Below are 11,976 nucleotides of genomic sequence, written 5' to 3'. Positions count from 1 at the left end.
TTTCTTATCTGTAGTTGGGGATCATAAGATCTATTTCATAGAGGTGTGACCAGTGGTGTGCTGGTAAATGTTTAACAAACAGCTTTCAAAAAGAAGAAAGGGAGGGGCCGGCCTGGTGACGTAGCGGTTACGTGTGCACATTCCACTTCGGCGGCCCGGGGTTTGCCGATTCGGATCCTGGGTGAGGACATGGCACCGCTTGGCACGCCATGCTGTGGTAGGCGTTCCACATATAAAGCAGAGGAAGATGGGCACGGATGTTAGCTCAGGGCCTGTCTTCCTCAGCAAAAAGAGGAAGATTGGCAGCAGATGTTAGCTCAGGGCTAATCTTCCTCAAAACAAAAAAAGAAGAAGAAAGGGAGAAAATGAGCTCTTATTTGTAGTGCTCCTAATTCCTGAGATGTAAATATTCCCACTGTGGTTGATTTCAAACTGCTGTGGTAACATCAAAACATCATTATATAGTATTTCTTCCCTTACTACATCTGTAATAGGTGTAAATAACCTTAAGAGCATAGATAATAGTAAAATGTAGTAAAATAATTAGGAAGTGATGAGTTTTGAGTATTTAATATCTTTGTTTTAAATATAATTTGATTGTAAATTTATATAATTTAATTTTCAATAATGGCTGTGTTTAACAACCAGTTTGCAAAATTCCTGAAAATTTAACAGTCAGCTCTTGGAGCCAGTGCAAGCCAGCTCCAGCATACCACTCACTAGGTGTTGTGAAGATTAAAAGGGAATCATTAATTTTAAAACTGCCTAATAGTGCCTTGGAACATCATAGGTCCTCTATAAATCTTAATTTTCCCCTCTTTTCCTTTGTGTTTTCTTAAGCCTTATCCTCGTCCTCAGAGTCCATGACAACATATCTAGTTTGAACACTATCTCTAAAGACAAATTAGCTTGCTGCATTGTTCAGAATATTCAGGAAAACACAGCATGATTCATTTACTCTTTGTCAGTCTTCTGGAAAGGGTCAGCTTGGATATGAAGAGAAAAGACATTGACATCTTCATCTCTCCTCGTAAACATTTCTTCCTGTTCACAAAACCTGCGCCCCTGGAATTCACTGGCCCTCTTTCCCTGGAGCAATTGTTCTTCGTTTGTCCGCATCCTAGAGCTGAGCAAACAGAGAGAGGGATCTCCTTAGAGAATCAAATCTGTGGCTTTCTTCAACTTCAGGGGAGAGTTCCGGGAGATGTTTCCAACTGTATATTGGAAAAATGTACACCCCACTAATTTGGATGTAGTCATTTTTTGTTTTACTTATTTTCAACTATAAGCCACGTGATTAGAAGTCCACATGTATCACAGCCCATATATTTTCCTTTATAAATAGATTTTTTTTTAAAGATTTTATTTTTTCCTTTTTCTCCCCAAAGCCCCCCGGTACATAGTTGCATATTCTTCATTGTGGGTCCTCCTAGTTGTGGCATGTGGGAGCTGCCTCAGCGTGGTCTGATGAGCAGTGCCATGTCTGCGCCCAGGATTCGAACCAACAAAACACTGGGCCGCCTGCAGCGGAGCGCACGAACTTAACCACACCGCCATGGGGCTGGCCCCCTGAATCCTTTCTTTTGCAAGCTTTTGATTTTGGTTACCACGAGGCTTACCTAAACATTTTATAGTGAGCCAGTCCTGATGGCCTAGTGGTTAAAGTTCAGAGTTCTCAACACCTCAGTGGCCTGGATTCATTTCCCAGTCATGGAACCACACCACCTGTCTGTCAGTTGCCATGCTGTGGTGGCAGCTCACACAGAAGAACTAGAAGGACTTACAACTAGGATATACAACCATGCACTGGGGCTTTGTTGGGGGGAAGGAGGAAGACTGGCAACAATCTTAGCTCAGGGTGAAGCTTTCCCTGACAAAAAAAGAGAGAATGTTTTATAGTAATAATGATTTATTTTAAGCTGATAACTTAACTTCAAATGCACACAAAAGCTCTACATTTTTACACTCCCTTCTTAATGTTTTCAATCTCATAATTTACATCTTTTTTTATGTGCGTGTGAAGAAGATTAGCCCTGAGCCAACATCTGTGCCAATCTTCCTCTGTTTTGTGTGGAATGCTGCCACAATGTGGCTTGACAGGTGCTGCTAGGTCTGTGGCCAGGATCCAAACCTATCAACCCTGGGTCACTGAAGTGGAGTATGTGAACTTAACCACTATGCCACCAGGCTGGCCCCAATTTACATCTTTTTATGTTGTGTGACCATTGATAAATTACTGTAGTTAGAGTTATTTTTAATATTTTTGCCTTTTAACTTTAATACTAGAGTTATGTGATTTACCCACCACCATTACAATATTAGTGAATTAAACTGTATATTTACCTTTCTCAGTGGGTCTTTTTTTTTTTTTTTGAGGAAGATTAGCCCTGAGCTAACATCTGCCACCAATCCTCTTTTTGCTGAGGAAGACTGGCCCTGAGCTAACATCTATGCCCATCTTCCTTTACTTTATATGTGGGATGCCTACCACAGCATGGCCTGCCAATGGTGTGTAGGTCTGTACCGAAGATCTGAACTGCAAACCCTGCGCTGCCAAAGCAGAATGTATGTACTTAACCATTGCACCACTGGGATGGCCCCTTCAGTGAGCTTTATACTTTCATGTGTTCACCTGTTACTAATTGATATCCTTTCATTTCATCTTGAAGAACTCCTTTCAATATTTTTTTGTAAGGCTAGCCTACTAGTGATTAACTTCTTCAGTTTTTGTTTGTCTGAGAAACTATCTTCCCTTTAACTCTGAAGGGCAACTTTGATGGGTAGAATATTCTTGATTGGCAGTTTTTTTCCTTACAGCACTTTGAATTTATCATCCTACTCCCTTTTGTCTTTCAAGATTTCTGCTGACAGAATAATACCAATGTTACTTCAATTAAATAAATAAATAAAATAAAATAAAAAGATTTCTCCTGATAGTATTATGAGTATTCCCTTGTAAGTAACAAGTTGCTTTTCTCTTGGTACTTTTAAGAGTATCTCTTTGTCTTTAACTTCTGATAATTTGATTATCATTTGTCTCAGTGTGATTTATCTTATTTGGTATTTTTTTTTTTTTTTACACTTCCTGCATCTGGATGTCTATTTCTCTCCCCAAGTTAGGGAAGTTTTCAACCATTATTTCTTTGAATAAGGTTTCTACCCCTTTCTCTTATCCTTATTGGACACCTATAATGCATATATTGGTCCTCTTGATGATGTCCCATAAGTCCCTTAAGCTATCTTCACTCTTTTTCATTCTTTTTTCTTTTTGCTCCTCTGATTGGATGCATTCTACTGCTCCATCTTTGAGTTCACTGATTCTTTCTTATGCTTGATCTTGTCTGATGTTGAACCCCTCTATTGAATTTTTAGCTCAGTTATTCTTCTATAATTTCTGTTTGGTACTTTTTAATATTTTCTATCTATTTGTTGAAATTCTCACTTTTTTCATGCACTGCTTTCCTAAACTCAATAAGTATCTTTATGACTGTTATTTTGAACTCTCTATGAACTCTCTAAATCACGTATCTCTGTTTCATTAAGATCAGTTTCTGCAGATTTATTTTGTCCTTCTGTTTGGAACATATTCCCTTGTTTCTTCATTTTCCTTCACTCTCTGAGTTGGTTCCTGTTTATTAGATAAAACAGCCACCTCTCCCAATCTTGACAAACTGGCCTTGTATAGGAGATGAACCTTGTCAATCAACCTGGCCTGAGCATCTGGCTGCCTCTCAAACCTTTGTGATTGTCCAAGCTGTCATCTTTGTTCTTAGTGGCTCCCACTAAATGATGGTGTGCCAAGATCTGTCAGTGTCTCAGAGGCATAGGAAATGCCCATACACCTTTCAGGCTCCTGGAGGACTACTAATTGCCTGCCCCTTCAGCAACCTGATGCAGGCTAATTGGAAGCCTGACCTTCAGGCAGATATTGGGAAATCAGGACATTAGATATTAGGTTAGATGGTCTTGCCCCTAGCATGAGGAGACTGAGAGCTGGGGTGTTTTTGCCCACTCAGTCTGTGCTGAGCCAGAGGAAATAGTCACTAGGAGTGCTTCTGTGCCCAAATAGAGCCACCTCTTTGTTTTATGAGGTGGGAGACTCATGAATTCTGAGCCCCATCAGCTCTCAGAACTAGATGATTTAGGAGCCAATCTCTTTTTGGCAGCCATAATGGTTGGGGTGCCAGATGTGTGAACAAGCTCCCTCCAGGGAGAAGCTGGAGACTTGGTTTTATTGTTGAAGGTAGATGGAGGTAAAAGATGGGGAAAGTGTCCACCAGCTCTTTTAGGCTCCCAAGAGAATCCTAGTCAGCTCTAAAATGCAGGCTGATTAGAAGCTTAGACCCTCAGCTGGGAGAGTATGCAATCATATTCCTTCCAGGAACAAACTGGGAGATGGGCATTTTTGTCTGCTCCTTTTGCACTGAGCCTGGAGGGGATAGCCACAGGAGGTGCTTCTGTGCCCATTTAACAGCTGCTTCCTTGTCTGCTACAGTCCTCTGGGACTCGTAAATTCAAACCCCATTGGCTCTCAGCGCTAGGTGATTTGGAGGTCTGTCCCTCAGGTGGCAGCCTTAAAAGTTAGGGCACTATATCTGTGGTCCAAATCTTTTGCTCCCCGGGGAGAAGCTGGGAGTTAGGAGTTCCCTTCCAAATGTAAGGCACTGTGCTGGGGTAGGGTCTGTGGTAAGAGTGTGTCTCAGCCTTTCCTGCTCGTTTCAATGTGGGTGTTTTCTCAGCCGGCTGAGGTAAAGGAGTCACTCACTCAGTTTCTGGATTTCTCTCAGAGGAAGTTGATCCATGTGTAGCTGTATATTTAGGACACCTGAGGGAGGAGGGATGGTCAGGAGCCTCCTTTGTCGCCCTCTTGCTCAGTCTTTTATTTCCTTTACCGGAATCAATTAGTAGTGACAAGTAAACGTATTGGCTCTTTTCCCTCATTGTTTCTCTCTTTTACCAGTTGATTTTAATCAGTAATATTATCTTTCCTGATGATTAACTTTGTACTATTAAATGTGACTATATTTTCATTATTTGATTTATCATTTTTGAATAATATGGCTGTTCTGTCCAATGCTACATTTAGGGAACAGCAATCTTACTTTATCTCCAAACTTCTTTCATCCTTTCTAGCCCATATTTCTGTTATTTGTGTGTGTCTACATGGTCAAGATGTCCATATATACATTCTGTTCTGGCGTCTTCGTGCTCACATTTGCTTTAGTCTTAGTCAGAGAGTTAAATACATTCAATGTACTATTCCTTTGCCATAGTTTCCTCAGTTATTTTGTAGTTGGCTTAAGTTTGTCTTCTAACATTTTCTCAAGAAAGTCTCATAAGTACAACAGACCCTTAAAACCTGTAAGTTCAAAAGTGACCTTTTTACCTGGCCTTTATACCTGAAGGACAGTTTGGTTGTATTTAAAATGTTTAGCTCATAATTTCATTCTTTGAAAATCTTGTAAGTGTTGCTCCATTGTCTTCTAGTGTAAATTTTCTCTGTAGAGAAATCTTATGCCAGTCTGGTTTTTCCTCCATAGTTTTGCATCATTGCCAAAATGATTATTTAAAGTGTAGAAGAGAATATACGGTAGGGAAAGCACAGTCTCTTCAATAAATGGTGTTGGGAAAATTGGGCAGCCACATGCAAAAGAATGAAACTGTACCACTGTCTTAAACCATACATAAAAATTAACTCAAAATAGATTAAATACTTGACTGTGAGAACTGAAACCGTAAAACTCCTAGAAGAAAACATAGGCAGTAAGGTCCTTGCCATAGGTCTTGGTGATGATTTTTTTTAAAGATTGGCACCTGAGCTAACATCTGTTGCCAATCTTTTTCTTTTTCTCTTTTTCTTCCCAAAGCCCCCCAGTACATAGTTGTAGATTCTAGTTGTAGATCCTTCTGGTTCTGCTATGTGGGATGCTGCCTCAGCATGGCTTGATGAATGGTGCTATGTCTGTGCCCAGGATCCGAACTGGTGAAACCCTGGGCCACCAGAGCAGAGTGTGTGAACTTAACCACTCAGCCACAGGGCTGGCCCCAGCAATGATTTTTTAAATCTGACCCCAAAAGCAAAGGCAACAAAAACAAAGATAAGCAAATGGGACTACATTAAACTAAAAATCTTCTGCACAGCAAAGGAAACTATCAGTAAAATGAAGAGGCAACCTACTGAATGGGAGAAAATATTTGTAAATTAGACATCTGATAAGGGGTTAATGTCCAAAATATATAAAGAACTCATACAACTCAATAGCAAAAAACCCAACCAATTTGATTAAAAAATGCACAGAAGATTTAAATAGAAATGTCTCCTTTTTCCGAAGAAGACATACAGATGGCCAATAGGTACATGAAAAGATGCTCTACCTTATTAATCATCAGGGAAATGCAAATCAAAACCACAATGAGACATCACCTTATACCCATGTGAATGGCAATTATCATAAGACAAGAAATAAGTATTGGCAAGGATGTCAAGCAAAGGGAATGTCCACTTGTCCATTCTTGATGGGAATGTAAGTTGGTGCAGTTACTATGGAAAACAGTATGGAGGTTACTCAATAAGTTAAAAATAGAAGTAACGTATGATCCAGCAATTGCACTTCTGCGTATTTATTTTAAGAAAATGAAAACACTAACTCAAAAAGATATATACATCCCCATGTTCATTGCAGCATTATTTATAGTAGCCAAGATATAGAAACAACCTAAATGTCTGGATAAAGAAATCGTGGTATGTATATATACAATGGAATATTATTTTAGCCATAAAAAAAGAATGAAATGTTGCCATTTGCGACAACATGGATGGACCTTGATGACTTTGTGCTAAGTGAAATAAGTCAGACAGAGAAAGTCAAATACTGTATGATCTCTTTTACATGTGAAATCTTAAATAAATAAATAAGCTCATAGATATAGAGAACAGATTGGTGACTACCAGAGGCACGGTTTTTTGGGGTAGGAGAAATGGATGAACTGTTTTTTTTTCTTTTTTAGTTTAAATAAATTGAAGTAAATAAATAAAGTGTAATAACTTTACTGGGATAAAACTCAGTATTGATTATTTTTATATAAATTTTCCGGTGCATACAGTACCCTTACAATAAATATATTCAAAGTTTTTATTTGAGGTAAGTTTTCTTGATTATATTTTAATTATTTGGTTTCATTGTTTATTTTTATTTAGTTTTATTTTTTGGAAACTCTGATTATTCATAGGTTGGATCTTCTTTGCTTTTCTCGTGATTTTCATTTTCTGTCTAATTCTCCATTCGTCTATGTGCCTTTTTTCTTCTTGCTTTTATGTTTTCTCACTTCTTGTCTCCATGTCCCTCACTGTGCTATCTGTGATTTCTACTCTTCTAGTGTCCTTTGAAATTTCATCTTTATGTCTGGGATTTTTTTTTCATTCTGCTTGTTTCCTAGGTTCTGCCAACTCATTTCTTCTTCTCTTGTTTTTCCATCTCTTTTCTGAGTTCTTATATTTCTGCTCTATGGTCTTCCTTAATAGAGGAGATTGTTTCATTAAATTTAAAAAATTTGTGGTAAAATATTTTTATCACAATTTTCAAGTCCCCATGAAATTTTATAATACCTATTTTTTGGCTGTAAGCTTTTATCCTCTTTTCCACATTTTTCTTGTGTTTTCTTTCCATTTTGTCTGTGCCAGTTCACTTTTTATTGCTCTTCAGTGAGCAAGCTGGGTTTTCCTGGACTAGTATATGTAGGAAGTTTCTCTTTGAGGTAAAGAGTAAATCATCCTGGCTCAAAGATTCTCTCCTTTTCTGCTGCTACACAGACAGACTCATCCTCATGTTTCTTGTGTAATCCCCTCTCATCTTCTCTGAACGTTAGTACAGTGGGGCTTCTGCTACCAGCCCTGCTCACTTAACCCACACTCACTATTGCAAAACAGAGATACATCTTTTGTCCTTTAGGCAAAGTCTCGTCTTCAAGTGAATGTTGCTGATGCTTTCCGAAATATATCAATGCTGAATTCTCTCATCTGGTTATTCATTTTTTCCCCTCCTGATGGCTTCTGCCTCTGCTCAGATGCTTTTGGCAGCCCTTTTATGTGTTTTGAAGCTCTGTGGATTAAATCTGTCTCTTGCTCCCACTAAAGATGGAGTTTGAAAATTTTGTTTTATTCTATTTTACTTTTATAGGATTTTTGAGAGGAAGAGAGTAAAAGTTCTGACTTATGCAGCCATTATTGTATCAGAAGTCCTGAACACTATTTCTGCCAAAACAAAACAAAGTAAGAGGCCCATAATCCTGGACTGTACACTGAGTTTCCTAGCCTTAAATCATTCCTGGGTTTTCTTAATGAGTAGAGGGAAATTCATACCCCTCCACCAATCCATACATACTCTTTACAGATCCGAAACACTCTCTCTTACTTCCAAAAACCCTCTTCTTGTTGATGTTTCCTTGAATTCTCCAAACAATGAACTTTTCTAAATCTTTTACTTCCAATGCAAACATTCCATCCTCCATTTTGCTTAGATTGACATCTGCTTGAACCCCTAAGATACCACTTTCCCTGTAGCTTTCTCAAGCAGAGTATATTTTTGAAAGCCACCTTATCAAGCTGTACTATCTTCTCCCCTGACTTCCTGGTCACACCTTTCCAATCATTGAAGACCTGGCTCAATCTTCCTCAGCTCCCTACCTTCCACTATCATCCTAGAAAATTTAACACCTACTTAAACATCCCCAAAAGACTGAGACCTCTCATTTCCTTGATTTCTTCCCATCTCTAATAATCTCTTGCTCTCCTCTACTCCATTTATTTTATCTGTCTTTCATGCTGTTGACTTTGGTCGCCAATACAAAATACCCCACACCCAATATTGCTAATTCAGCCAGCTTACTTTCCAGCTCACTTGCTCAATTATCTCTATACAATGATTCTGAGACCTTGTTGACATGTCCAATCTATTGATTCCTCCAGTTTCTCCATCAGCCTCTTCCTGTTTCATTTCTATCCTATCTAGATTATATTCCATTAGCCTTCATTTTAAGCTTTCTCTTGCAAATATCCTCACCTTCCTTGCCCTTCTCTCCATCATTTTAACTGCCTTATCTCAGCCCAACCAAATCAAACTATGTGCTGCTGTGCAAAGAGCTAGCTCAAGGGCTCCGGAGAAAATCACATATTGGGAAAGGATGGTATCAACGTCAATTCATGAGCATCAACTCCCAACGGGGCCCTCAACAATGGCAAAATATCGTATTTAAATTTCATTACTGAGTTTTTTCTTCATCACTAAACTTATTTTACATCTCCTTCATTCTCCTTAAATCCCTAAACTCCTCCCCTACAACTTTCATCATGATGTCTTTCTGTTCACAGAAGAAATAGAAGCCATCAATTGGGAACGTTCCCTCTTCCCACCACCGCATATCCACAGACTTACCTGTGTTTCCTTCCTTTTTGCTCAATGGAAGGAGCACCCCTTTTCTAATCAGCAGCCAGTGCCTCCATAGATACTCCAGATGTCATCCCTTCTCATAATCTTGCAGGCCTTATTTTACGAGATATTCTCTTAAGCTTCTTCAACTCTACCCTCTGCTCTCCCACTGGGTTCTTCCCAGCAGCCTGCATCCATGTCATGGTATACTTCATCTTTAAAATACTTTCCCTTGATACTGCGTTTCTCTATGACATTTTACAACAAACGTCCTGAAAAACCTTTGTACGTATGCTACTTCCACTTCCTTACCTCTCGTTCACTTTTTTTTTTTATTATACAAAGTGATTTTTAATCTGGGGTACTTAAAAGTAGCTGGTTGCTATATATTTCTCTCTTTTTTTTAATTTTTATTTTTTTTTGGATGTACATCATATTTCAAATTCTGTATACATTACATCATGTTCACCACCTGAACACTAATTATAGTACATCCCCTCGCATGTGACCCTAATCACCCCTTTTGCCCTCCCTCTCCTCCCTTCCCCAATGGTAACCACCAGTCCAATCTCCAATGCTATGTGTTTTTTTTTTGTCATTTTTATCTTCTACTTGTGAGTGAGATCATATGGTATTTGATTTTCTCCCTCTGACGTATTTCACTCAGCATAATACCCTCAAGGTCCATCCATGTTGTCACAAATGGCCAGATTTCATCATTTCTTATGGCTGAGTAGTAGTCCATCATGTATAAATACCACATCTTCTTTATCCATTCGTCCCTTGATGGGCACCTAGGTTGCTTCCAAGTCTTGGCTATTGTGTATAATGCTGCAATGAACATAGGGGTGCAAGTATCTTTATGCCTTTGTGTTTTCAAGTTCTTTGGATAAATACCCAGCAGTGGAATAGCTGGATCATATGGTAGATCTATCCTTAATTTTCTGAGGATACTCCAAACTGCTTTCCATAGTGGCTGCACCATTTTGCACTGCCACCAGCAGTGAACAAGGGTTCCCTTCTCTCCACACCCTCTCAACAATGTCTTATAGTTTTCAGTGTACAGGTCTTTCACCTCTTTTGTTAAATATATTCCTAGATATTTTATTCTTTTTATTGCAATTGTAAATGGGATTGTATTTTTAATTTCTCTTTCTGCTATTTCGTTGTTAGTGTACAGAAACGCAGCCGATTTTTGTACATTGATTTTGTATCCTGCAACTTGACTGTAATCCTTTATTATTTCTAAAAGTTTTTTAGTGGACTCTTTAGGGTTTTCTAGATATAAAATCGTGTCGTCTGCAAAGAGTGACAGTTTCACTTCTTCTTTTCCAATGTGGATCCCTTTTATTTCTTTTTCTTGCCTGATTGCTCTGGCTAGGACTTCCAATACTATGTTAAATAAGAGTGGTGACAGTGGGCATCCTTGTCTGGTTCCTGTTCTTAGAGGGATAGCTTTCAGTTTTTCTCCATTGAGAATGATATTTGCTGTGGGTTTGTCATATATGGCCTTTATTATGTTGAGGTATTTTATTTAGAGTTTTTATCATAAATGGATGCTGTATCTTGTCAAATGCTTTCTCTGCATCTATTGAGATGATCATGTGATTTTTATTCTTCATTTTGTTAATGTGGTGTATCACGTTGATAGATTTGCGGATGTTGAACCATCCCTGCATCACCGGAATGAAACCCACTTGATCATGATGTATGATCTTTTTAGTGTATTGTTGTATTCGATTTGCTAGTATTTTGTTGAGGATTTTTGCGTCGATGTTCATCAGTGATATTGGCCTGTAATTTCTTTTTTTGTGTTGTCCTTGTCTGGTTTTGGTATCAGGATAATGTTTGCTTCGTAGAAGGAGTTAGGAAGCCTCCCCTCCTCTTCAATTTTTTGGAAGAGTTTGAGAAGGATAGGTATTACGTCTTCTTTGAATGTTTGGTAGAATTCACCAGGGAAGCCATCTGGTCCTGGACTTTTATTTTTTTGGGAGGTTTTTAATTGCTGTTTCGATCTCCTTACTGGTGATCGGACTATTCAAATTTTCTACATCTTCTTGGTCCAGTTTTGGAAGGTTGTATGTTTCTAACAATTTATCCATTTCCTCTAGATTATCCAATTTGTTGGCGTATAGCTTTTCATAGTATTCTCTTATTATCTTTTGTATTTCTGAGGTGTCCGTTGTAATCTCTCCTCTTTCATTTCTGATTTTATTTATTTGAGCCTTCTCTCTTTTGTTCTTGGTGAGTCTAGCTAAGGGTTTGTCAATTTTGTTTATCTTTTCAAAGAACCAGCTCTTGGTTTCATTAATTTTTTCTATTGTTTTTTTAGTCTCTATTTCGTTTATTTCTGCTCTGATTTTTATTATTTCCTTCCTTCTGCTGACTTTGGGCTTTGTTGTTCTTTTTCCAGTACCTTTAGGTGCACTTTTAGATTGTCTATTTGGGATTTTTCTTCTTTGTTGAGGTAGGCCTGAATTGCTGTAAACTTCCCTCATAGAGCCACTTTTGCTGTATCCCACAGATTTTGGCATGTCATGTTTTCATTTTC

Source organism: Equus quagga, chromosome 1 (assembly GCF_021613505.1).
Source record: "Equus quagga isolate Etosha38 chromosome 1, UCLA_HA_Equagga_1.0, whole genome shotgun sequence".
NCBI lineage: Eukaryota > Metazoa > Chordata > Mammalia > Perissodactyla > Equidae > Equus > Equus quagga.
The sequence above is the reverse complement of the archived record's forward strand: the minus strand, read 5'-3'. Positions refer to the sequence as shown.